General features: G+C 41.7%; 1 protein-coding gene across 1 annotated transcript in view; it reads left to right on the top strand.

Moving 5' to 3' along the window:
• The first annotated feature begins 1211 nt into the window (after positions 1 to 1211).
• LOC115153628 (protein eyes shut homolog) overlaps positions 1212 to 27157 on the top strand; it is a 220383-nt gene continuing 194437 nt past the window's right edge. The window contains exons 1-4 of the mRNA XM_029699265.1: positions 1212 to 1359; positions 3117 to 3233; positions 23363 to 23559; positions 25621 to 25766. The gene's annotated coding sequence lies outside the window, so the exon portion shown is untranslated. The remainder of the gene's footprint in view (positions 1360 to 3116; positions 3234 to 23362; positions 23560 to 25620; positions 25767 to 27157) is intronic.

Here is a 27157-nt window from a genome sequence, read left to right as displayed (position 1 = left end):
ACTAGAGCTTATTTGATCCTAGGTCAGATCCTGCTTAAACAACTGATGGTAAAGTCACTGCAGTGTTAACTATACATGTAGCCTTCAATGTCAGAACTGAGTTACTTCAACTTGATTGTATGTTTTGAGGATTAGGACTGTCATTCAAAATGTTGTCACATTGACACAAAATGGTTTAGACTAAAGCATAACTAATTTAGTTGATGTTGACATTATTGGAAGTCCAAGCAGTATAAACATAACTTTTTAATTACATTTACATTTTTCATCAGCAGCATCATTCAAGGTTGTCATATTGACAGAAAATATTATATTTTTGATTGATTTTAGCTAATCAAACTCTTACTTGTTTTGTCTTTAGGTTGTTGTGTTGCCATGACGTTCATCAAGCTTCCTCCATTGGACCTCTGACTTTATCAGACAGGAATTTAATTACAACTCTTTTACCCTGAACATTCTTCAAATTAAATGACTTCAGGAATGCTCTGAAGACCTGTACGAAAGCTCTGAAGACCTGTACGAAAACTCTGAAGACCTGTACGAATGCGAGTAGGGAAGCAGCGAAAAGGAGAAACTTAAAAATGCAGAGGCTATCATTTCACATCATCGCTGTCATAATCAGCTATTTTCTCAATGGCTGCGTAGTTGTTCACAGCCGAACAGTCTGCAACCGACCAGCCAATCTGGAATGGCAGCTACAACCACAAACTGCTCAGGTGAAATGGACGCTCATGGAAAACATCTGTAATAGTATGGTCCAATGTTTGGGGGATCAAGAAAGGACAGAGACCCAAAAGTCAGATGTTCCACCAACTTGGAACTTACCTCAGATTTGTCCTCTAGAGGTGCAGTTTGGCGTCAAGCTGTTTGTTTCTATTGATGCCACTCTGGATTTATACGGTATCAGGATCCTCAATGTGTCAAAGGAGGACTTTGAAAGTTGTTCCACTGCACCACAGTCACAAGACCAGTTTCTCTGTTCCGATGACGTTATGAATGCGTCTAGGCAGGTCGACCCTAAGTGGCTTCTCCCAGGCCTTCATTATTTCATAGCTTCGCATGAGGGGAATTCACAGCTCTGCAAGCTGGGTCTTCGTCTCAACGTCTCGGTGAAGGAACAACAGTGTCAAAGCAGCCCACTAGTGCGACTTTGCTCCGGGAACGGTGTTTGTAGGACAAGCTTTTGGGAAGACGGAGCGTACCGCTGTCAGTGCCGCCAGCATTACTCTGGAAAGTTCTGTGAGAAGTTTGATGCGTGTTTGGAAAACCCATGTGAGAACGAAGGAGTCTGTGTAAGCAATGGTACGACAGATCACATCCACGCGACGTATAAGTGTTTGTGCCCTCCACATTTTACAGGTGAGGAATACAACGTATAAGTGTTTGTGCCCTCCACATTTTACAGGTGAGGAATACAACGTATAAGTGTTTGTGCCCTCCACATTTTACAGGTGAGGAATACAACGTATTAGTGTTTGTGCCCTCCACATTTTACAGGTGAGGAATACAACGTATAAGTGTTTGTGCCCTCCACATTTTACAGGTGAGGAATACAACGTATAAGTGTTTGTGCCCTCCACATTTTACAGGTGAGGAATACAACGTATAAGTGTTTGTGTCCTCCACATTTTACAGGTGAGGAATACAACGTATAAGTGTTTGTGTCCTCCACATTTTACAGGTGAGGAATACAACGTATAAGTGTTTGTGCCCTCCACATTTTACAGGTGAGGAATACAACTGAGAATTATGACTCTGATATTACTACTGCTATGTTTTTAAAGGGGCATTCTGCACTTCAAACAACAACAAAGCCCCCCCCCATCACTGATACTCTATATATATATATATATATATATATATATATATATATATATATATATATATATATATATATATATATATAGTCCAAAAATGGATGTATCAATCACAGATTGCTCTTTTTTAAGCTACTTTGTAAAAATGCTAAAGAAAGTTGCACACTCAACTCTCCTTGCAGTGGATTTATTTAACCAATGTTTTGGCCAAATAGCCTTTATCAGGGTTTGATGCTTTACTTTACACCCTGTACTCATCCACCAAATGCTAAACTCAATGGATTGTTGTACCTTCAATTACTATAAATGGGAAAATAAATTGCTCTCGTTAATTAAATCTGCCGTGACAGAATCCACCTACCTACCTGGAGGCTAAGGCTGTGTCGCAAATGGCACCCTATTCCCTAAATTGTGGGCTCTGGTCAAAAGTAGTGCACTATATCGAGAATAAGGTGCAATTTGGAACACAACCCTAATGTTACAACCCTATTGCTTGGAGATACTTCCATATTATTTATCTATCATAATTACTAGTTCTCATCTAGCTTAATGCATTTATTTCAAGAATATCCAGAGTCCGTCCCAAATGGCACCCCTTTCCCTTCATAGTACACATAGAGCTCTGGTCAAAAGTAGTGTACTTCATTGTGAAAAGGGTGCTATTTGGTGTGTAGAAACAGATACCCCTATGGGCTATTTATGTGAACAATATTTTCTTGCAGGAATTTAGTTTTGATTATTTCTGGAATGGGTTTCTGTACCACCTGAATGCATTCTTAATTACTTTACATCCTCTCTACCATTTTCATTTAGATTTAATTCCTTCTCTCACCATGTCTTTGTCAATAAGTGATGGCTCTCAAACGTTGTTCAAACATTGACTCTGAAGACTTAGGAGCCAACTTGTCATTTTTTTGACATCACAAGTCATCTGAATCATGCGATGAACACGGTTATCATTAGAAATGCATTATGCACTAACTAACTTTGTGCAATGGGGCCACCATAAGTGAGAATTTCAATGTAGACTTTCAAGCTGCAATGATGTCTTTCAGTTTAATTTAATTTCCAGAATCTGCATAGTTAATTACTGTTTATAATTGTTGATAATTGTTGACCCTATGTTACTTCAAATAAAAAACAATAGATTGAATTTATACAAATAAAATACTGTAGATTGAAACTGTACGAATAAAATACTATAGATCCAATCTATACGAATGTAGAATCTAGATACTAATCTAAACCATTTTGTTAATTTTTAAATTATTCATAATTCATGCTTTATCTTTCCCTCAGGGGCTAACTGCTCTGCCGTGATTGGACGAGAGAATTGCGATAGAGTTTGTCGTAATGGAACGTGTCTCCAAGTTTCACCTTTCTCCTTCAAATGTGTGTGTTACACAGGACCCCCAGGTAAGGAACCACGGTATTATTCTGTTCTGCATGGGTTACAATCCCTGCTACAGTGTTGGATTTATAATCAATCACGAACGTACAGTACAGGGGGTAGCCTGCCTTAGGGAAGGGCAACAATGACATGTATTCTTGTTTAGAATAGCCTGCATCTGGTAAGAGCAACAATGACATGTAGTCTTGTTTAGAACAGCCTGCATCTGGTAAGAGCAACAATGACATGTAGTCTTGTTTAGAACAGCCTGCATCTGGTAAGGGCAACAATGACATGTAGTCTTGTTTAGAACAGCCTGCATCTGGTAAGAGCAACAATGACATGTAGTCTTGTTTAGAACAGCCTGCATCTGGTAAGAGCAACAATGACATGTAGTCTTGTTTAGAACAGCCTGCTTCTACATCTGTATTGCTTGCTGTTTCGGGTTTTAGGCTGGGTTTCTGTATATCACTTTGACATCGGCTGATGTAAAAAGGGCTTTATAAATAAATGTGATTGATTGATCTGGTAAGGGCAACAATGACATGAACTCTTGTTTATGACACACTGATTGCGTTTATGGGCTGTGATCCCTATGGGCCCTGGTCAAATTTAGTGCACTACATAGGGAATAGGGTGCCATTTGTTCACGACACACGGCTGCTACCGCACCCTTTAGGTAGATCGTGAGCCTCATAATGAGCCTCATTTTCTCCAGTAACAGTACAGTTATGTTAATGGGGGTCTCTCACAAATGGATTACAAAAAGTTGTACCAACCAGCGCCTCCTAGTTCTTGGCCTGGATAATGGTCTCTAGGCATGCGTCTCAAATGGAACTCTATTCCCTTTATAGTGCACTACTTTTGACAGGTGGTTCCCTTGAATAGGGAATAGGGTGCCATTTGTGATGCAGCCTAGCTAAAGCAGGGGCCGTATGATGGACTTTCTGCTGTAACAAACTCCAGGTGGCCTTCTAACTTGATTCATTGTTTTGTTTTCGAGTGCAATTTGTCCAGGCAACACTCGGGAAATCTCATACCTGTATACCTTCCCTCTGAGTCTGAGCTGTGCTGGGCTGCAGTCCTCGCTGCAGAGGCTTTAAGGCTGATTATTTGGGTGCTGTATTCTCAAGGTTACACTTTTATTATTTATATAGCTATCTCACTAAGCCAGTTATAGAAACATACTGTGGTTTTGATTTGTTGAAATAACAGCTCAGAGAAATGCAGTAGTGGGTAACTATTCTGAATGTCATAGGGGAGAACGGTGAGGAACAGTACCAGACAGTAAGATGTCTTTCATTTCTGCAGAGTTGTACAATAATTGTGTCCCTGGTTGGTGCATTATGCAGAGATCTACAGTGTTCTAGAAGTCAGTCAAACCTGTAGTTTCAGACTGATCTATGGAAGTAAAACTGATGTTCAGATGCCATGGGATGGTGATGGTTTCCCTCTAATCATGAAGTTAGTCCGTAGTGATTTAGATTACTACTGGACTCTGGTCTGTAGACCACTTAGTACAGGTGTGCTATCTTCATTTGACTAGTTTCTCACAGCAGGAAAATAATCCTGCAGCAACAGAACATTTAATTATTATGTGGATTATAATGAATGCACATTTTTTTGTAGAGGTTGATCCATAGTTTGTTTCGGCAAATCAGGTCTGACTTTTTAAAGTTGAAATTACAAGCTTTACCAGCCTGGAATACACTACAAGTTTGCATTTCCTGCTGGACAGCAACATTATCTGTGACCACAGAGTGACCAAATTAAGGTAGCACACCTAAATGAAGCAATGCATTGATACTACTTGGAATGCCCCATACAGTGCGTAGACTATTAATATGCAAGTACATCCGTTGTAGTCACTATTCAGTTACATTCAGTGATGTAGTGGAGCGTAAAACACAGTTGAAAGTACAGTACCAGTCAAATGTTTGGACACACCTACTCATGCCAGGGTCTTTCTTTATTTTTACTATTTTCTACATTGTAGAATAATAGTGAAGAAATCAAAACTATGAAGTAACACATATGGAATCATGTAGTACCCCAAAAAAGTGTTAAACAAATCAAAATGCACTACCATTCAAAAGTTTGGGGTCCATTAGAAATGTCCTTGTTTTTGAAAGAAAAGCTATTTTTTTGGCCATTAACATAACATTGATCAGAAATACAGTGTCGACATTGTTAATGTTGTAAATGACTATTGTAGCTGGAAACGGCTGACTTTTAATGGAATATCTACATAGGCGTACACTCCTGTGTTCCAATGGCACGTTGTGTTAGCTAATCCAAGTTTATCAATTTAAAAGGCTAATTGATCATTAGAAATCCCTTTTGCAATTATGTTAACACAGCTGAAAACTGTGTGCTGATTAAAGAAGCAATAAAACTGTCCTTTAGACCAGTTGAGTATCTGGAGCTTCAGCATTTGTGGGTTCGATTACAAGCTGGGCAGAAACAAAGAACTTTCTTCTGAAACTCGTAAGTCTATTCTTGTTCTGAGAAATGAAGGCTATTCCATGTGAGAAATTGCCAAGAAACTGAAGATCTTGTACAGCGCTGTGACCTACACTCTTCACAGAACAGCACAAACTAGCTCTAACCAGAATGGAAAGAGGAATGGGAGGCCCCGGTGCACAACTGAGCAAGAGGACAAGTATATTAGAGTATGTAGTTTGAGAAACAGGCACCTCACAAGTCCTCAACTAGCAGCTTCGTTAAATAGTACCCACAAAACACCAGTCTCAACGTCAACAGTGAAGAGGTGACTCCAGGATGCTGGCCTTCTAGGCAGAGTTGCGAAGAAAACGCCATATCTCAGACTAGCCAATGAAAAGAAAATATTAAGATGGGCAAAAGAACACGGACACTGAACAGAGGAAGATTGGAAAAAAGTGTTATGAATTGACGAATCTAAGTTTGAGGTGTTCGGATCACAAAGAAGAACATTTGTGAGATGCATAAAAATGAAAAGATACTGGAGGAGTGATTGGCGCCATCTGTCAAGCATGGTGGAGGCAATGTGATGGTCTGGGGGTGCTTTGGTGGTAAAGTGGGAGATTTGTACAGGGTAAAAGGGATCTTGAAGAAGGAAGGCTATTACTCCATTTTGCAACGCCATGCCATACCTACCCTGTGGACGGCGCTTAATTGTAGCCAATTTTCTCATACAACAGGACAATGACCCAAAGCACAGCTCCAAACTATGCAATAACTATGTAGGGAAGAAGCAGTCAGCTGGTTTTCTGTCTACAATGGAGTGGCCAGCACAGTCACCGAATCTCAACCCTATTGAGCTGTTGTGGAAGCAGCTTGACCGTATGTTACGTAAGAAGTGCCCATCAAGCCAATCCAATTTGTGGGAGGTGCTTCAGGGAGCATGGGGTGAAATCTCTTCAGATTACCTCAACAAATTGACAACTTGAATGCCAAAGGTCTGCAAAGCTGTAATTGCTTCAAATGGAGGATTCTTTGACAAAAGCAAAGTTTGAAGGACACAATTATTTCAATTTAAATTCATTATTTATAACCTTGTCAATGTCTTGACTATATTTCCTATTCATTTTGCAACTCATTTCATGTATGTTTTCATGGAAAACAAGGACATTTCTAAGTGACCCCAAACTTTTGAACGGTATATTTTATATTTGAGATTCTTCAAAGTAGCCACCCTTTGCTTTGTTGACAGCTTTGCACACTCTTGGTGTTCTCTCAACCAGCTTCATGAGGTAGTCACCTGGAATGCATTTCAATTAGCAAGTGTGCCTTGTTAAAAGTTAATTTGTGGAATTTCTTTCCTTATTGCGTTTTGAGCAAACCATTTTTGGTTCCAACCGCCGTGTCTTTGTGAGACGCGGTGTGGGTGAAAAAATTATCTCTGGATGTGTATTTCCCACAAGAAAGCATGGAGGAGGTGTTATGGTGTGGGGGTGCTTTGCTGGTGACACTGTCTGTGATTTATTTAGAATTCAAGGCACACTTAACCAGCATGGCTACCACAGCATTCTGCAGCCATACACCATACCATCTGGTTTGGGCTTAGTGGGAGTATCATATGTTTATCAACAGAACACCCACCTGTAGCACTCGCTCCAGCAGGTATATCTCACTGGTCACCCCCAAAGCCAATTCTTCTTTTGGCTGCCTCTCCTTCCAGTTCTCTGCTGCCAATGACTGGAACGAACTGCTAAAATCTCTGAAGCTGGAGACTCTTACCTCCCTCACTAGCTTTAAGCACCAGCTGTCAGAGTAGCTCACAGATCACTGCACCTGTGCATAGCTCATCTGTAAATAGCCCATCCAATATACCTCATCCCCATACTGTATTTATTTATCTTGTTCCTTTGCGCCCCAGTATCTCTACTTGCACATTCATCTTCTGCACACCCTACCATTCCAGTGTTGAACTGCTATATTGTAATTATTTAGTACATTGGAGGTAAACCTAGGCATTGAGTAATGATGAGAGAGATATAGTCTCTAGAGACGTTTAAACATATTTTTTTTTTCTGTGCTGGCCCCCCGTGGGAATCGAACCCACAACCCTGGTGTTGCAAACACCATGCTCTACCAACTGAGCTACAGGGAAGACAGACGTGAGTGCTAGGGGTCAGTAGTCATTGAAAATAATAATTTGTTCTTAACTGACTTGCCTAGTTAAATAAAAGGTAAAATAAAAAATTAGGAATACTTTTCCAATAGTCTTGAAGGAGCTGAGCACTTGTTGAAGGTGCTGTTTACAGTCTATCCAGACACCTAGGTATTTGTAGTTGTCCACATATTCTAAGTCAGAACCGTCCAGAGTAGTGATGCTGGACGGGCGGGCATGTGCGGGCAGTGAACGGTTGAAGAGCATGTATTTAGTTTTACTTGCATTTAAGAGCAGTTGGAGGCCATGGAAGGAGAGTTGTATGGCATTGAAGCTCATCTGGAGGTTAGTTAACACAGTGTCCAAAGAAGGGCCAGAGGTATACAGAATGGTGTCATCTGCATAGAGGTGGATCAAAGAATCACCAGCAGCGAGAGCGACATCATTGATGTATACAGAGAAGAGAGTTGGCCCGAGAATTGAACCCAGTAGGACCCCCATAGACTGCCAGAGGTCCGGACAACAGGCCCTCCAATTTGACATTCTGAACTCAATTGGATAAGTAGTTGGTGAACCTAGCGAGACAATCATTTGAGAAACCAAGGCTGTTGAGTCTGCCAATAAGAATGCTGTGATTGACAGAGTCGAAAGCTTATTGAAATTCTCAATTATTGTGGATTTATCGGTAGTGACAGTGTTTCCTAGCCTCAGTGCAGTGGGCAGCTGGGAGGAGGTGCTCTTACTCTCCATGGACTTTACAGTGTCCCAGAACCTTCTTGAGTTTGTACTACAGGATGCAAATTTCTGTTAGAAAAAGCTAGCCTTAGCTTTCCTAACTGCCTGTGTATATTGGTTCCTAACTTCCCTGAAAAGTTGCAAATCACGGGGGCTGTTCGATGCTAATGCAGAACGCCACAGGATGTTTTTGTGCTGGTCAAGGGCAGACAGGTCTGGAGTGAACCAAGGACTATATATATTCCTGGTTCTAATTTTGAATGGAGCATGCTTATTTAAGATGGTGAGGAAGGCATTTTTAAAGAATAACCAGGCATCCTCTACTGACGGGATGAGGTCAATGTCATTCCAGGATACCCCGGCCAGGTCTATTAGAAAGGCCTGTTCGCTGAAGTGTTTTAGGGAGCGTCAAAAAGTGATGAGGGGTGGTCGTTTGATTGCCGAACCATTACGGATGCAGGAAATGAGGCACTGATTGCTGAGATCTTGGTTGAAAACAGCAGAGGTGTATTTGGAGAGCTAGGATGATATCTATGAGGGTGCCCATGTTTACGGATTTGGGGTTGTACCTGGTAGGTTCATTGATAATTTGTGTGAGATTGAGGGCATCAAGCTTAGATTGTAGGATGGCCGAGGTGTTAAGCATGTCCCAGTTTAGGTCACCTAGCAGCACGAGCTCAGAAGATAGATGAGGGGCAATCAATTCACATATGGTGTCCAGGGCACAGCTTGGGGCAGAGGGTGGTCTATAGCAAGTGGCAACGGTGAGACTTGTTTCTGGAAAGGTGAATTTTTAGAAGTAGAAGCTCATTGTTTTGGTATAGACCTGGATTGTAAGACAGAACTCTGCAGGCTATCTCTGCAGTAGATTGCAACACCGCCCCCTTTGGCAGTTCTATCTTGGTGGAAAATGTTATAGTTAGGGATGGACATTTCAGGGTTTTTGGTGGTTTTCCTAAGCCAGGATTCAGACACGGCTAAGACATCCGGGTTTGCAGAAAGTGCTAAAGCAGTGAATAAAGTAAACTTAGGGAGTCGGCTTCTAATGTTAACATGCATGAAACCAAGGCTTTTACAGTTACAGAAGTCAACAAATGAGAGCACCTGGGGAGTAGGAGTGGAGCTAGGCACTGCAGATCCTGGATTAACCTCTACCTCACCAGAGGAACAGAGGAGAAGTAGGATAAGGGTACGGCTAAAGGCTATAAGAACTGGCCTTCTAGCACATTCAGAACAGAGGGTTAAAGGAGCAGGTTTCTGGGCACAATAGCATAGATTCAAGGCATAATGTACAGACAAAGGTATGGTAGGAAGAGAGTACATTGGAGGTAAACCTAGGCATTGAGTAATGATGAGAGAGATATAGTCTCTAGAGACGTTTAAACCAGGTGATGTCATCGCAAATGTGGGAGGTGGAACAACATGGTTGGTTAAGGCATATTGAGCAGGGCTAGAGGCTCTACAGTGAAATAAGACAGTAATCACTAACCAGGACAGTAATGGATGAGGCATATTGATATTAGGGAGAGGCATGCGCAACCAAGTGAACCGTATGGGCCCAGTGAGTGGTTGGGCTGGCTGGGGACACGGTGATTCAGACAGTTAGCAGGCCGGGGCTAGCAAGCTAGCAGTTAGCAGGCCGGGGCTAGCAAGTTAGCAGTTAGCAGGCCGGGGCTAGCAAGTTAGCAGAAGGGCCTTAGAGGGACGTCGCGATGGGGGAAAGTCTGTTTTTGCCTCCTCGTGCGGTGACGTCGATAGACCAGTCGTGGAATTAGTAGAGTTCCATGTAGCAGAGGGGTCCAAGTCCAATTGGCAAAATGGGTATAGTGGTCCAAGAAGCTGGCCGATGGATCCGGTAAGAGTCCAATATGCTCTAGATAGGTTAGCAGAATGGGCCTTCAGGGGACATCGCGCCTGAGGGGCCTGTTGGAATCCTCGGGCAGATTATGTCGGTATTCCTGTCGTGAACGATAGGCGGGGTTCCGTGCCCTGTACCGGCAGTAAAAGGGGTCCGGATATTGTAGCCGAGGAGTGGGCTTCAGGAGTAGCCCAGGAGCCCTCGCCGGGAGATTGGCCTAGCATGGGCTAGCTCCAGGCTAATTGGTGCTTGCTCCGGGACGGAAACATTAGCCAGGAGTAGTCAACCCGGGTTACGGTGAGCTAGCTGCGATGGTCCAGATGAAAAGGTTCAGAGTTTGCGGTAGGAATCCGGAGATATGGAGAGAAAAATAGGTCCGATATGCTCTGGTTTGAAACGTGTTGTACGAACTGGCGAGAGCTTTCCGAGCTAAAGGTTAGCTGATGACCGCTAGCAGTGGCTGACTTGTAGCTGGTAGCTAGTTAGCTAGCTAGCTTCAGTTGAGGGATTCCAGTTCCGATGTAAGTAGAAATACTTTAGGAAAAAAAACAGATCCACACCACATTGGGTGAGATGGGTTGCAGGAGAGTATTTAGAGGTTTAGGAAAAATATTAAAAAGAATGCGAAGAAAAATATATAAATAAATCAATTATTTATATATATATATATACACACACACACACATATAAGACAAGGCAAAGATGTCTGAATCCTACGCCATCTACCTGGAACACAGTCTAACACGGTCTCTATCTCATCTACCTGGAACACAGTCTAACACGGTCTCCGTCTCATCTACTTGGAACACAGTCTAAGACTGTGTTCCAGGTAGATGACATACAGTATTAGCCTGTGTTCCAAGTAGCTGAGATGGAGACAGTGTTATACTGTATGTAATCTACCTGGAACACAGTCTAATACTGTCTCTATCTCATCTACTTGGAACACAGTCTAATACTGTATGTCATCTACCTGGAACACTAATACTGTCTCATTTACGAAGTAACAAAGTAATCCACTATATAGGGAATGGGGTGCCATTTGGGACGCAGCCCATGGCTGTTCCCTCATTAATCACCTGGAATCACCTGTCTCCCCTACTGCAGAACAGAGGCGGTCTGCCCTCGCAGGCCAGAGCCTATACTCACAGAATAATCAGGCCCAAACTCACGGGACGTTTCAAATGAGATTTCTCTTTTGATTCTCCGGCTCTCCTGCAGAGTTCCTCTATGGTATTTATCACCAGGTATTACCGCCTTATATGGCAACATCCCATCTGGGATTATACAGCTTGTTTTCGCAATTCACTTAACCCATTGTTTTAGTGTGTAGATTCAACTATGAGGGAGTGATTTGGTTGGGGACTGCGTTGTTAGGTTGTGGGTATATCTGAGTCCTGTTAGATAAATTTAAGACTGTACTGTACATAGTCTACATTTACAAGAGATTGAGTTAGCGTTCCCCAGTACATTATTCAATATTCATTATTATCCTCTTACATAATGCATTGTTTTTAATGTATTCTATGGATTGTATTATTTATTATTATTCCTTGACAAAGACTGACCAGGTGAATCCAGGTGAAAGCTATGATCCCTTATTGATGTCACCTGTTAATTCCACTTCAATCAGTGTAGATGAAATTGAGGAGATAAAGAAAGATTCTTAAGCATTGAGACATGGATTGTGTATGTGTGCCATTCAGAGGGTGAATGGGCAAGACAACATATTTAAGTTCCCTTTGAACGGGGTATGATAGCAGGTGCCATGCTCACCGGTTTGTGTCAAGAACTGCAACGCTGCTGGGTTTTTCACGTTCAACAGTTTACTGTGTGTATCAAGAATGGTCCACCTCCCAAAAGAAACCCAGCCAACGTGACACAACTTTGGGAAGCATTGAAGTCAACATGGGCCAGCATCCCTGTGGAACGCTTTCGACACCTTGTACAGTCCATGCCCCAACAAATTAAGGCTGTTCTGAGGGCAACTAAATATTAGGAAAGTGTTCTTAATGTTTTATACACTCAGTGTATAACAATGTCTATCCTTTTTACATGGTATGTAAGGTCCACTGGCAATGTTCCCTGTAATCTGTGTGCGTGCGCACAGTAGCCACGAGACTGCCGCTCAGAAGAAATATCAGCCCATGGAGAGAAGCACGAAATGTAACTTTACTCAACTTTCTAGAGCAGTGGTCACCAACTGGTCGATCGCGATCCACTGGCCAATCTCAAAGGCATTGCTAGTCGATCACCAAACATTTCTGTAAAAAACGCAACGATAAATCCTTGTGTTCCTATTTTTTTTAAATTCATCTTGGGCAAAGAGATGCTGGTTTTATGAGTGAGTTCATGTTTAACTACTTACTCAGCACTGTCAACACTTTGTATTCAACACTTTTATAAGCCATAAAATGCGCATTCTTCTTATATCCACTCAGCGCTACAACAAGCACTGCAGCAGTAATGAATGAGTAGGAACGTGTATCTACAGGCTTGTGTTGTTATTATAAGCAGCTTGGGTCTTTTTTTATATCAAGGAATATTGATATGTTCATAGGAGTAACAACATGCATTAGTGCGTGAGGCAGAAATAATGCGGTGCGACTTGAGTTTCGCCATCAGCTGGAAACGGTGTCCCTTTTTGGCCAGTGTCAGTGGAGGAAAGAGAGAGTGGAGGGATGTTGAGGCGGACACTTAGCCTGCTGCTCTCTCCCTCAGCTGAGACTGACCATCAGATGTAGGCACCATCAGCCCAATAAAATAAAAAGCAAATTATTTAAATGTATGCTCACTCAGTTGTGCCTCACAAGTAATACAACAACGGCTCTATTACTGGTATGATCATATAGCCTACCTCAAATGTTTTAATATAATTTAAAAAGACGACCTAAACAGCAATGCTTTGGCAGGGCAATTCAAGCAAAGCCAATATGTCATTATAATGTTTTGGGCCTGTAGTCTACTGCACAAACCTCATTGCTACCGAACTGTTTGTAATTGGTTAATGTTGCAAAGGCGTACGTTTTTTTTAAGCCATTTTAATACAAAAAATCTGAGCTGTAGATCTCGGCTTGCATTTTGACTCAGAAAGTGATCTTGACTCAGAAAAAGGTTGGTGACCACTGTTCTAGAGTTTTCCCTGTTAACACTATCAACCTTTCCTTTTACTGTGGGAATTGTAATCTAATCAATGCAATATTAGCCACTTTCAATGCAACATACTAAAACAACAACACTAACTATGCAAGACATTTTCTTGTAGGCAGAACACATCGGAGTAGGATTCTATTGCATTGACATGCAGGACTCAGCCCGTTCTCTACACAGACCAGTGCGTTGACATGCAAGACTCAGCCCGTACTCTACACAGACCAGTGAGCCATAACAAGTCAGATCTGCAGGAGGCCTATATGCAAATAGACCATTGACATATATGGACCTATGCCATTTACTTTGAACTGGACTGTGTTTACAGCATTAGCGGTCGTGAGTAGATGAGCTTGTTTTGAGATCAAAGCGAAAGCTGAATGTAGCCACGTGTGCACATTTTGTTCATATACTTTGCTAGTTAGTGAGTTATTAGCCCAGTTATAGATGATTAGTAGTCAACAATAGGGGAGTGATTACTAGTTAGTTATTAGCCCAGTTATAGATCATTAGTAGTCAACAATAGGGGAGTGATTACTAGTTAGTTAGTGAGTTATTAACCCAGTTATAGATCATTAGTAGTCAACAATAGGGGAGTGATTACTAGTTAGTTAGTTATTAACCCAGTTATAGATTATTAGTAGTCAACAATAGGGGAGTGATTACTAGTTAGTGAGTTATTAACCCATTTATAGATCATTAGTAGTCAACAATAGGGGAGTGATTACTAGTTAGTTAGTGAGTTATTAACCCAGTTATAGATCATTAGTAGTCAACAATAGGGGAGTGATTACTAGTTAGTTATTAGTCCAGTTATAGATCATTAGTAGTCAACAATAGGGGAGTGATTACTAGTTAGTTAGTGAGTTATTAACCCAGTTATAGATCATTAGTAGTCAACAATAGGGGAGTGATTTCTAGTTAGTGAGTTATTAACCCAGTTATAGATCATTAGTAGTCAACAATAGGGGAGTGATTACTAGTTAGTTATTAGTCCAGTTATAGATCATTAGTAGTCAACAATAGGGGAGTGATTACTAGTTAGTGAGTTATTAACCCAGTTATAGATCATTAGTAGTCAACAATAGGGGAGTGATTACTAGTTAGTTATTAGTCCAGTTATAGATCATTAGTAGTCAACAATAGGGGAGTGATTACTAGTTAGTGAGTTATTAACCCAGTTATAGATCATTAGTAGTCAACAATAGGGGAGTGATTACTAGTTAGTTAGTGAGTTATTAACCCAGTTATAGATCATTAGTAGTCAACAATAGGGGAGTGATTACTAGTTAGTTAGTGAGTTATTAACCCAGTTATAGATCATTAGTAGTCAACAATAGGGGAGTGATTACTAGTTAGTTAGTGAGTTATTAACCCAGTTATAGATCATTAGTAGTCAACAATAGGGGAGTGATTACTAGTTAGTTATTAACCCAGTTATAGATCATTAGTAGTCAACAATAGGGGAGTGATTACTAGTTAGTGAGTTATTAACCCAGTTATAGATCATTAGTAGTCAACAATAAGGGAGTGATTTACTAGTTAGTGAGTTATTAACCCAGGTATAGATCATTATTTGCCTGCAATAGGGGAGTGATTACTAGTTAGTGAGTTATTAACCCAGTTATAGATCATTAGTAGTCAACAATAGGGGAGTGATTACTAGTTAGTTAGTGAGTTATTAACCCAGTTATAGATCATTAGTAGTCAACAATATGGGAGTGATTACTAGTTAGTTAGTTATTAACCCAGCTATAGATCATTAGTAGTCAACAATAGGGGAGTGATTACTAGTTAGTTAGTTAGTTATTAACCCAGTTATAGATCATTAGTAGTCAACAATGGGGGAGGGATTACTAGTTAGTGAGTTATTAACCCAGTTATAGATCATTAGTAGTCAACAATAGGGGAGTGATTACTAGTTAGTGAGTTATTAACGCAGTTATAGATCATTAGTAGTCAACAATAGGGGAGGGATTACTAGTTAGTGAGTTATTAACCCAGTTATAGATCATTAGTAATCAACAATAGGGGAGTGATTACTAGTTAGTGAGTTATTAACCCAGTTATAGATCATTAGTAGTCAACAATAGGGGAGTGATTACTAGTTAGTGAGTTATTAACGCAGTTATAGATCATTAGTAGTAAACAATAGGGGAGTGATTACTAGTTAGTTATTAGTCCAGTTATAGATCATTAGTAGTCAACAATAGGGGAGTGATTACTAGTTAGTTATTAGTCCAGTTATAGATCATTAGTAGTCAACAATAGGGGAGTGATTACTAGTTAGTTAGTTAGTTATTAACCCAGCTATAGATCATTAGTAGTCAACAATAGGGGAGTGATTACTAGTTAGTGAGTTATTAACCCAGTTATAGACCATTAGTAGTCAACAATAGGGGAGTGATTACTAGTTAGTGAGTTATTAACCCAGTTATAGATCATTAGTAGTCAACAATAGGGGAGTGATTACTAGTTAGTTAGTTATTAGTCCAGTTATAGATCATTAGTAGTCAGCAATAGGGGAGTGATTACTAGTTAGTTAGTGAGTTATTAACCCAGTTTTAGATCATTAGTAGGCAACAATAGGGGAGTGATTACTAGTTAGTGAGTTATTAACCCAGTTATAGATCATTAGTAGTCAACAATAGGGGAGGGATTGCTTCCTACATTTCTAGACAACTTTGAAAAGCCAGTCTGGTAATCTAACACTCCCCTTTTTTCTTAAAAAGGGGAGTGTTAGGCTTGAATAATCTGTCTCATAATGCAAGTAGCCAATAGGCAGAGGGTAGCATAATTTGTCTGATTCTCTGTAATAATGGTATGGGAATAATAATGCATTTTATTTTGTAAAGTGGTTTCTTGCATCAAACACAACATTCTCAGTCAACTTGTCTGAAGGACAAGTGGGTAAACGGGTTAATGTCAAGCCCTGCATGTTTTTTTCAAAAGTCATGGAATGTAGGCCTACATTGAACACCACACATTGGCTGCTACTGTAGGCTGAATGATAGAACATCTATTTCCATGTTAAAATGTTATGGGATGCATTTTCCTTGTTTTTATGGTAGGCCACTCTCTGGTAGGCCTACATTATGATCAAATAGCCACAGTGACCTACTTAGCCTCTGTTAAAACTGTAATTTAAAGTGGGTACACCCTCAGTGTTCACAGTAAACACGCGTTGGAGGTTGCACAGGGCTTACCCAAAATCTGAGGTGAAAATGTACGTGATGATGATCAACGATTCCCAACAGCATTTTACATTCGTAACCTTAAGCTGTTTCCAGAATATGTCCCAAATTATTGAATCTATTGGGATAGGTTTAAACATTTTTTTATCCCACACATTTAAATATGTTTAATTGAGTACAGGCTTAACTGAATGACAACATAGATTACATGCAATATCAAATTTTATTGAATAGTTTGGGGTAGGCCTCATCTCTGAGGAATGCTCCTCGGAGCCAAATGCTGATTACCGGTCGCTCTATGCTGGGCAGCTGGCATCAAAACCCCCCAGCTGGGAGAATGGGCTTCCTATGACTGGTGGTGGTAGAGAGGTGGAAGGTCGTTGGAAGACTTGCTGCAAAACAGCAAGCAAGACACAAGGGTTGAGTTGACAAACTCTCCTAGATTCATTGCCATTGGTTGGAAGAACGGAAAGTGATTATTGCACAAGTGTACCCATACAGCAAGCGTGGTGGAATTGCTCTAGTGTGCCATGCTCATAGGCTGAAGTTAATAGGTGAATGACATTCTTCACACTTGCTAATAGAAAAGTACCAGCAGAGACGTGATGCTATGCTGATGAGGTAATATTACGATATTACCCTATACTATACCTACTATGTTGATGAGGTATCATTATAAATACTACCCTATGAATATCTGCTATGCCTGTGATAGGAAGCGATGTGAATTATATTGTGCTTACTAGATAAATGTGAAAGTGACCAGCCTTACTGATTTTGAACTTTCCTAAACTACATTATTCCCAAAGACTCTTGTTTCAGCCTTTGGTAGGCAACCCGCTATGCAAACTCAATTTCCAATGGCTAGTGTAGCAAGCCTAAACAAGCCCAGAAGCTCTATGTATATACAGTAAGATTGATGTCCAATGATACCTGCATACAGGCTATGGCTCAGTCCCAAATGACACCCTATTCCCTATGCAGTACACTACTTTTGACCAGGGCCCATAGGTAGTGCACTATATATTGAATAGGGTGCCATTTGGGATGCATCCTATGGGAAACCTCTGGGAACAAGAGCACTCCAATACGCAGGGGAATTAGCATAGAGGAATATGCTACAAGAAGAATCACAGAGAAAGATAAATGAGTTAGCGCCTACTGAAGAACACAAAAATGAAAAGCCTACGCCAGGGAATACAATCAAATTGTATTCACCTTGAACCAGCGGTGTGTTCAGTCTAATTTTATCCCACGTGGAGCAGCCAATGTCACCACCGCGGCATTTGACATTAGAGGTGGATTACAGTATGTAATGTATGTGTCTCTAAGCCAAGATGCTCTTGTCCAAAACTTCTAGCTCTGATCTGAGCCACTGTTTTCAGCTCCCTAAAGTCTATTTATTCTCCTTTATTCAATTAAGTTGGTTGTTTTTGCATAATTTAAATATGATTTACAGAGGGGGGGGGAAAAGGATAATTCAAAACTAATCATAGGCATTCAATGTAATTATGATTCTTTATAAGGGTTAAATATGGCACGTCATCATTTATCTGATATACAGTAGGTAATATGTCACCCTAAGTGACATACAACTACACTGAACAAAAATATAAATGCAACATGTAAAGTGTTGGTTCCATGTTTCATGAGCTGAAATAAAAAGTCCCAGAAATGTTCCATACGCACAAAAAGCTTCTCTCTCTCAAATGTTGTGCACAAATTTGTTTATATCCCTGTTAGTGAGCATTTCTCCTTTGCCACCATAATCCATCTGCCTGAAAGGTATGGCATATCAAGAAGATGATTAAACAGCATCATTGCACAGGTGCACCTTGTGCTGGGGACAATAAAAGGCCACTCTAAAATGTGCAGTTTTGTCACACAGCACAATGCCACAGACGTCTCACGCTGACGGCAGCAATATCCACCAGAGCTGTTGCCAGAAAATTTTATGTTCATTTCTCTACCTAAGCTCTGTTGTTTTAGAGAATTTTGGAGTACGCCCAACAGGCCTCACAACAGCAGACCACGTGTAACCACGCCAGCCCAGGACTTCCACATCCGGCTTTTTCATTTGCGGGATAGATTGTCTGAGACCAGCCACCTGGACAGCTGATGAAATTGTGGGTTTGCACAACCGAAGAATTTTTGCACAAACTGTCAGAAACCATCTCAGGGAAGCTCATCTACTCGCACTCGTTGTCCTCACCAGGGTCTTGACCTGACTGCAGTTCGGCATCGTAACCAACTTCAGTGTGCAAATGCTCACCTTCGATGGCCACTGGCACGCTGGAACTGTTTCAACTCTACTGGGCAGATGGCGTTGTGTGGGCGAGCGGTTTACTGATGTCAACGTTGTGAACAGAGTGCCCCATGGTGGCAGTGGGGTTATGGTATGTGCAGAAATAAGCTACAGACAATGAACACAACAATTGCATTTTATCGATAGCAATTTGAAAGCACAGCGATACCGTGAAGAGATCCTGAGGCCCGTTGTTGTGCCATTCATCCTCCTCCACCATTTCATGTTTCAGCATGATAATGCATGACTCCATATCGCAAGGATCTGTACACCACAACTGGAAGCTGAAAATGTCCCTTCTTCCATGGCCTGCATACTCACCAGACATGTCACACAATGAGCATGTTTGGGAGGCTTTGGATTAGCGATGTGACAAATGGACAATTTTGCTTAACGTTTAAACTGACTTTTTTTTTAAATCGGTTTTCCGTGTCAATTTACAATGCAGAATAATGGTCATATTACATATGTATGAACGCTAGGGACGGGTAAGGAAATTACATCTACTGTAACATGTTGATAGCAACAATTAATCACTTTTCAGACAATTCAAAAAAGACAATTAAAAAAAGTGCCTCATCAGGTCTTTACATGTTCGGTATGGTTTCCCTGACTACAGTTAACTGATTGAGCTGCTGTGTTCTTGTTTATGCTGTTTTTATGGTATGGTAGCTAGATGTGCTTTCTTTCTACTAAATGTCTTGGTAAGTCACGGTATTTAAAAGGAGAGAGAAGAGAGTGGTCTGCGTGTAGGAGGCAGGCAAACAGGCTGCGAGCAGCAGCTCGAGATGATTTGATTGACAGTTCTGGTTTCCTAGTGATGGACTTCAGAAGCGGCATTTCTTTACAGGCAAGTAAAATGTCTGTTCATATCACCAGAGAAGGTTTTGTGTCAGCATTTAAAAAAACATAGGGTAGGCTACCCTAACAGACAGAATAACATGTCGTAGCCGAGGCGCTTTCAAGGGGCCACGTTCCATTGTCTGAAAAGCGTAATCGATACAGGCTACCAGTAGCCTACTGTCATTTCATGAGGCAAAAATGAAGAGCAGGCTCCCCTGGGCTCACAAAACTGTCTCGAAGACATTAGTGCCACGAATAGGCTAGGATATTCTACAGGCAACAGACCGAAGACTGAACACACACTGGCATCATTAGGAAGAGACGGAGCAGGCAGGCCAGTGTGAGGGAGAGAGAGGCGGAGCAGCCAGGCCAGTGTGAGGGAGAGAGAGGCGGAGCATCCAGGCCAGTGTGAGGGAGCGAGGCGGAGCATCCAGGCCAGTGTGAGGGAGAGAGAGATGGAAAAAGCAGAAGCCTGCTCATATGTTTTGGTAATCTGCATCTCACTATGTCTTGTCTTGCATGACTTGCAAATTCACCAAGCCTAAAATTTGCCTCATCCTCTCTGGTTTTATTTGAATTACACAACTTCCCCAGGCCTTTATAGCCTATCGGCTAGAACACAGAAAATGATGTTTTGTGATCACTGAACTGTGATTTTAATTAATACATTTTTTATTTAACCTTTTATTTAACTAGGCAAGTTAATTAAGAACAAATTCTTATTTACACTTGACGGCCTACTTAAGGATCACAACTTCATTAAAATGTTTAAACGTTCACACCCCTACTCTGGATCGACATGTACAACAGCGTGTTCCAGTTCCTGCCAATATCCAGCAACTTCGCACAGCCATTGAAGAGGAGTGGGGCAACATTCCACAGGCCAGAATCAACAGCCTGATCAACTCTATGTGAAGGAGATGTGTCGCACTGCATGAGGCAAATGATGGTCAGACCAGATACTGACTGGTTTTCTGATCCACGCCCCTACCTTTTTTTAAAAGGTACTGTATCTGTGTCCAACAGCTGCATATCTGTATTCCCAGTCATGTGGAATCCATAGATTAGGGTCTAATGAATTTATTTCAATTGACTGATTTCTTTATATGAACTGTAACTCAGTAAAATCTTTGAAATTGTTGCGTGTTGCATTTTTATATTTTTGTTCAGTGTAAGAGGTTAGCTCAGCTGACATATTTTTTTATTCATAAGGATCCCCATTAGCCGACGGCAATGGCGACAGCTAGTCTTACTTGGGTCCGACATATAACGAAAAAGCCATTATAGACAAAAGACTACAATTAACATACATTTAAAAATGTGTGTGCATCTATTAGTTACACATACATTTCAGTACATACACACAACAAGTAGGTCAATGATTAAATGTCACCATTTTGGCATATTGAAAGGAGACCATGTTGAAATGACACCACTCTTACTCGGCAGACTGTTGATGTTCCAGTCAATCCTGGACCTTTCTTCTATCTTCCTGTAGACAGTTTGACCAGTCATACTTCATCTTCCTCTCCCAGTTAAAAGTCCATTGTGATTTTAAAGATGGTGGTGTCAGTCTGCCAACTCATTTCCCTTTTCTCGACTGTAATACTGTATTAAGCAGCTTGGGGTGTTTGTTCTGCGTTCTCCCCTGGTAGTATGGGGATGATGATGATATGTAGACCATGGAAAAGAACAGAAACATCGTGATACCTGTTGTATCTTCAGTCTCAGGACAGGAAACATCAACAGAGATATCAAGAGCTGTACAATGGCCAACAGTGTTTGACAGAATCCTAATGCCGATAAGCAGTTTAATTCATTTATGCTTCTGAGGGGGGATATCTTTTAATTTCTATGTCTTATTCTTGTTGTTATGTCTATCATACAATAGGAGGATATCAATGGTACAGGTACTTGGAGAAGACTGTGATTTACTTAAAAAGGTCTATTTGCTAATTAGAACAGAACACAATAACAATAAAAGCATTGAAAAGGAGGGAAAAAAGATTCAAGAGAAAAGGAGAATACCAACCACACAGTTACTGTTTCCAGCTCCTCTTCTCTGACTTTTTGTGCCAGAGAAAGTTGCATCATTAGGAGGGCCAATTTGACACAACGAATATAGCCTAGTTTTATTATGAGTAAACATTGGAGGTATTGCGTGAGGTTTAGTGGTTTGGTTGCATGCTTGAAAATGCATTCTCTTTTGTCTTTTATACTGAGATGAAAAGCCAACTTCCTGGTTCTTCTCTTGGGTTGTGGGAATTGGTGTGGAGTTCAGATTCACTTGTGCGTTCCAAAATAGACGGAAGAAGCGCATAAGAGAGATGATACAGTATAGGGAGGCTTGCATCCCAAATAGCACCCTATTCCCTATATAGTGTCACATAGGGCCCTGATCAAAAGTAGTGCACTATATAGGGAATAGGGTGCCATTTGGGACGATACCACAGTGTAGTGTAGGGAGACTTTGCTCAAGGAACAAGTGAGTGAGTCCAAGAAAAGCAGTTGATTATTAATTAGAGTCATGGAGAGAGAGAGAGCCCTGGAGCCTTGTGTTCACCTGAAGTCAAACATATACATGGGATACTTCAGGATTGCTCATGTGTTTGAAAACACCATCATCAAACCCAATAAAACACTGAGAAAAGGAAGGCACTCTTTCTTTAAAGAGCGTGTGATTCACATGTAGGACTAGTAGGGGAAAATGGTATTAACTTGAACAGAACTGTATGACCAGGTACTGAGGTACTGTTCACATCCCTGACCAGGTACTGAGGTACTGTTCACATCTCTGACCAGGTACTGAGGTACTGTTCACATCCCTGACCAGGTACTGAGGTACTGTTCACATCCCTGACCAGGTACTGAGGTACTGTTCACATCTCTGACCAGTTACTGAGGTACTGTTCACATCCCTGACCAGGTACTGAGGTACTGTTCACATCCCTGACCAGGTACTGAGGTACTGTTCACATCCCTGACCAGGTACTGAGGTACTGTTCACATCCCTGACCAGGTACTGTTCACATTCTCATCCTGGTGGTTTTGCTGTATTTCCCGCCTCTGTGGTTTAAACCATAGAAATATAATTAATTATATTTCTATGGTTTAAACTGTATGTTGCTGTGGGATGAAATGTTGAAATCAGACTTGTTGAAGTGAGGAACAGATCAAGTTTTTTCTCAACAAATTATCACAATCATTTGCTCTATTTGGAGCCATGCTCTCAATCGGACTGACTTGAACTAACAGTGTCCGTGAAGTTTGTATGGCTGTAACAAAGACTGTCGAGTTCAGCTGTGGAGACCTCTCCGATTGTTTTCAGGTGTCCTGAGTTATCATGGGTTGTTGGACCGACACTTCTGCTCTATCTCTGACATCCAGCCTGAGAGCTGTCACGTGTCAAATATTCATTGAAGTTCAAAGCCTCTGGGAATCTTATCCAATAACCAACTGTTCATTCTCTTCCATAGGTCCACCTTGTGGGACATCTTGTGATCCCAACCCATGTAGGAATGGTGGAGAGTGTGAGGAGAGCTCCGAGAGCACCGCTGGATATGCTTGTGCTTGTCTGGAGGGATTCACAGGCCTCCGCTGTGACACCCCCGTTAACATCAATTGCCTTTCATACGAATGTCAGCGGGAAAAGGCGTGCTCCTTGGGGGAACATGTGAGAACTCTATTTCTACGTCCCAAATGTCACTCTAAATAGTGCACTACTTTCGACCAGAGCCCATACAGTCTGGCCCAAAGAGGCCTTGTCCAAGGTATTGCACTATAGAGGTAATAAGATGTCATTATGGACGCATCCCATTTCTCCTTCTTCATTCTCCTCAGCCCTCCTCCTCCGGCCTCTCAGAGCCTGATTTAATAGGAAATGTCACATGAAAATTAATATCTTAGTCTTTGAAGCAGATCGAGTGTACTTTTGAAGGTTGGAACAACAATGAATATTACTGCCTTCAATGGGGGGTTAGCATGGCTTGGGGAAGGAAAGCGTGATGGTGGTGGCTCTGGTTATTTGTGGTGGCCATTTTGATTAGACTGGAATTAACTATTGCATATTTTAAGAGGCAGATTGAAATTGCACTTATGAAAGGGGCTCTTTTGTTCTAGATGGAGGCGTCTGTTGGCCACAGTCCGTTTTCAATTTCAGGCCTTTTATCTCTGAAATGTTACGGTGATACAGGACAGGGGTTTTAATCATCAACTGCTGAGTGCCAATAGTTTCTCTATTATGCGAGAGGCGATGCATAGAGAGAAAAATATATTAAAATGGGCTAATTGTCTTTTTGTGACCTTCACTTGTGACTTCATTATGGAATTTGCCACAGATTTTACAATAACTGATTTGTAATAGGTTTCTCAACCCACTCGAGAATATTCCGTAAGGCATTCTTAACCAGTCATAACACCTTAATGAGTGATGCAGGATTACGCATAACAACCTTCATAACACAGTCACATTAATGGGAGCCCAGTGTTAGCATAGCAGCACTCGTATGTCAACCTATCTGTTTGACATTGATTTTGCCTCAGTCTCATCTCTATAGGGGACTTCATCTGAATGAAAATGAACTCATCTTTCAACCTGAGAGCCTTGGCGACTCGAAGCAACTGTTAATATTAGTATCTTCTCTGATTAAGGATCTTGGTTTTATCATCTCTGACTCTTGAGTCAGATATATTATTATTGTCAAGATCATTCCTGATGAGATGTGATGAGAGCTGGAGTACGCTAGTCGAGCTAATGGCCTAGCTGTCTCCATCTATTCTTAGTTTCTCTATGATGGATTGATTTATTTATTTAAGTCTCGAACACCAATTGTTGCCCAATGGGCTTATAAGACACTATTTCTTTACGTACGTGGGCACAAAATACAAAACCAAATGACATTTAACAAATGAAATGCATAATTAAAGTGGCGCAGTAGTCGAAGGCCCCGCATCGCAGTGGCATCACTACAGACCCGGGTTCGATCCCAGGTTGTTTCACAACTGGTCTTGACCGGGAGTCCCACAGGGTGGCACACAATTGGCCCAGCGTCGTCCGGGTTAGGGAAGGTTTGGTCGGGGGGGGCTTTACTTGGCTCATCACTCTCTAGCGACTCCTTGTGGCGAGCTGGGTGCCTGCAGGCTGATGACGGTCGTCAGTTGAACAGTATTTCCTCCGAAACATTATTGCAGCTGGCTTCCGGGTTAAGCGGGCGTTAAGAAGTGCGGTTTGGTGGGTCATGTTTCCCCCCCCATGACTCGACCTTCGCCTCCGGAGCCCGTTGGGGAGTTGCAGCGATAAGATTATGCTGTTACAGTTCTTTACTCACTTGTTCTGCTGGGGAGAGTGATCTGTCTCCACTAACACTGTCTTGTTCTGCTGGGGAGCGTGATCTGTCTCCACTAACACTGTCTTGTTCTGCTGGGGAGAGTGATCTGTCTCCACTAACACTGTCTTGTTCTGCTAGGGAGAGTGATCTGTCTCCACTAACACTGTCTTGTTCTGCTAGGGAGAGTGATCTGTCTCCACTAACACTGTCTTGTTCTGCTAGGGAGAGTGATCTGTCTCCACTAACCCTGTCTTTTACCTTTAATCTAAGTGTGTTTTCTCAAGCTGACTTGAGGCCTGATTTGTTTTCGTCCTGTGTCTGTGTGTGTGCGCTTGTGCGTGCAAATGTGTGTGTTTGTTTTACATGTGTTTGTGTATATGCTGAAGTGTTTGTGTGTGTGTCTGCAGACCTCTCCTGAGTGTGCAGCCTCAGTCTGGCAGTGTTCAGATGGCACCACAGGCCCACAGTGCAGGAGGCAGCGTAGCCTGTGCAGCCCTTCGCCCTGCCACAACAACGCCAGCTGTTTAGTCCAGGGAGAGGACTACGTCTGCAGGTGAGACACGGAAGTATATTCAGGATGTAGGTGAGACACATGGCTGTATATTCAGGATGTAGCTGAGACACATGGCAGTATATTCAGGATGTAGTTGAGACATGGCAGTATATTCAGGATGTAGCTGAGACACATGGCAGTATATTCAGGATGTAGCTGAGACACATGGCAGTATATTCAGGATGTAGCTGAGACACATGGCAGTATATTCAGGATATAGGTGAGACACATGGCAGTATATTCAGGATATAGGTGAGACACATGGCAGTATATTCAGGATATAGGTGAGACACATGGCAGTATATTCAGGATGTAGCTGAGACACATGGGTGTATATTCAGGATGTAGCTGAGACACATGGGTGTATATTCAGGATGTAGTTGAGACATGGCAGTATATTCAGGATGTAGTTGAGACATGGCAGTATATTCAGGATGTAGGTGAGACACATGGCAGTATATTCAGGATGTAGGTGAGACACATGGCAGTATATTCAGGATGTAGGTGAGACACATGGCAGTATATTCAGGATGTAGGTGAGACACATTTCAGGATATAGGTGAGACACATGGCAGTATATTCAGGATGTAGGTGAGACATGGCAGTATATTCAGGATATAGGTGAGACACATGGCAGTATATTCAGGATGTAGCTGAGACACATGGCAGTATATTCAGGATATACGTGAGACACATGGGTGTATATTCAGGATGTAGCTGAGACACATGGCAGTATATTCAGGATGTAGCTGAGACACATGGGTGTATATTCAGGATGTAGTTGAGACACATGGCAGTATATTCAGGATGTAGCTGAGACACATGGCAGTATATTCAGGATGTAGCTGAGACACATGGCAGTATATTCAGGATGTAGGTGAGACCCATGGCAGTATATTCAGGATGTAGTTGAGACACATGGCAGGGATAAAGGTGATTTAAACAAAACTGTAACCTTTATTTAACAAGGCAAGTCAGTTAAGAATACATTCTTATTTACAATGACGGCCTACCCCGGCTAAACCCGGACGACGTGATCCAGTGACCTACGCGTCCTGATGGCCCAGTGTTTTAGTTAGAGCATGGGGCTTAGCTAGCAACATCAGGGTTAGAGCATGGGGCTTAGCTAGCAACACCAGGGTTAGAGCATGGGGCTTAGCTAGCAACACCAGGGTTAGAGCATGTGGCTTAGCTAGCAACACCAGGGTTAGAGCATGGGGCTTAGCTAGCAACACCAGGGTTAGAGCATGGGGCTTAGCTAGCAACACCAGGGTTAGAGCATGGGGCTTAGCTAGCAACACCAGGGTTAGAGCATGGGGCTTATCTAGCAACACCAGGGTTAGATCATGGGGCTTAGCTAGCAACACCAGGGTTAGAGCAAGGGGCTTAGC

Source organism: Salmo trutta, chromosome 18 (genome assembly GCF_901001165.1).
Source record: "Salmo trutta chromosome 18, fSalTru1.1, whole genome shotgun sequence".
In the NCBI taxonomy this organism is placed as follows: Eukaryota; Metazoa; Chordata; class Actinopteri; order Salmoniformes; family Salmonidae; genus Salmo; species Salmo trutta.
The sequence above is the reverse complement of the archived record's forward strand: the minus strand, read 5'-3'. Positions and strand labels throughout refer to the sequence as shown.